This window comes from Penaeus monodon, chromosome 32 (assembly GCF_015228065.2).
Source record: "Penaeus monodon isolate SGIC_2016 chromosome 32, NSTDA_Pmon_1, whole genome shotgun sequence".
Classification (NCBI taxonomy): domain Eukaryota; kingdom Metazoa; phylum Arthropoda; class Malacostraca; order Decapoda; family Penaeidae; genus Penaeus; species Penaeus monodon.
This window is the reverse complement of record NC_051417.1, coordinates 32,533,361-32,533,700: the sequence shown is the minus strand read 5'-3', so window position 1 is coordinate 32,533,700 and position 340 is coordinate 32,533,361.

Here is a 340-nt window from a genome sequence, read left to right as displayed (position 1 = left end):
CGGCGCAAAATCTAAAATAGTTTAAACCCGCTACTTTCACAGCTGAGCTAGACGGTCACTTTTTTTTATCTAATCCTTCAGAACCATATATTTTCCCCTCCAGCACGCGGTAGAATCGACACCCTTATCAAAATCAACATATCGTCCAGGAAAATTTGCATATGAACTAAGCTAAAGATTATCCATACACGATGAACAATTGGCGGCCGTCTGCACTTCGCTTCCCTTTCTGACAGGTCGCGCGAATTAATGGAAGCAAACATGAGCGGTTTCTTTTTCTTTTTTACATAGACATCCGACCGGAATCGCCACAGATAACCGACTGTTGCCACCCGGAATA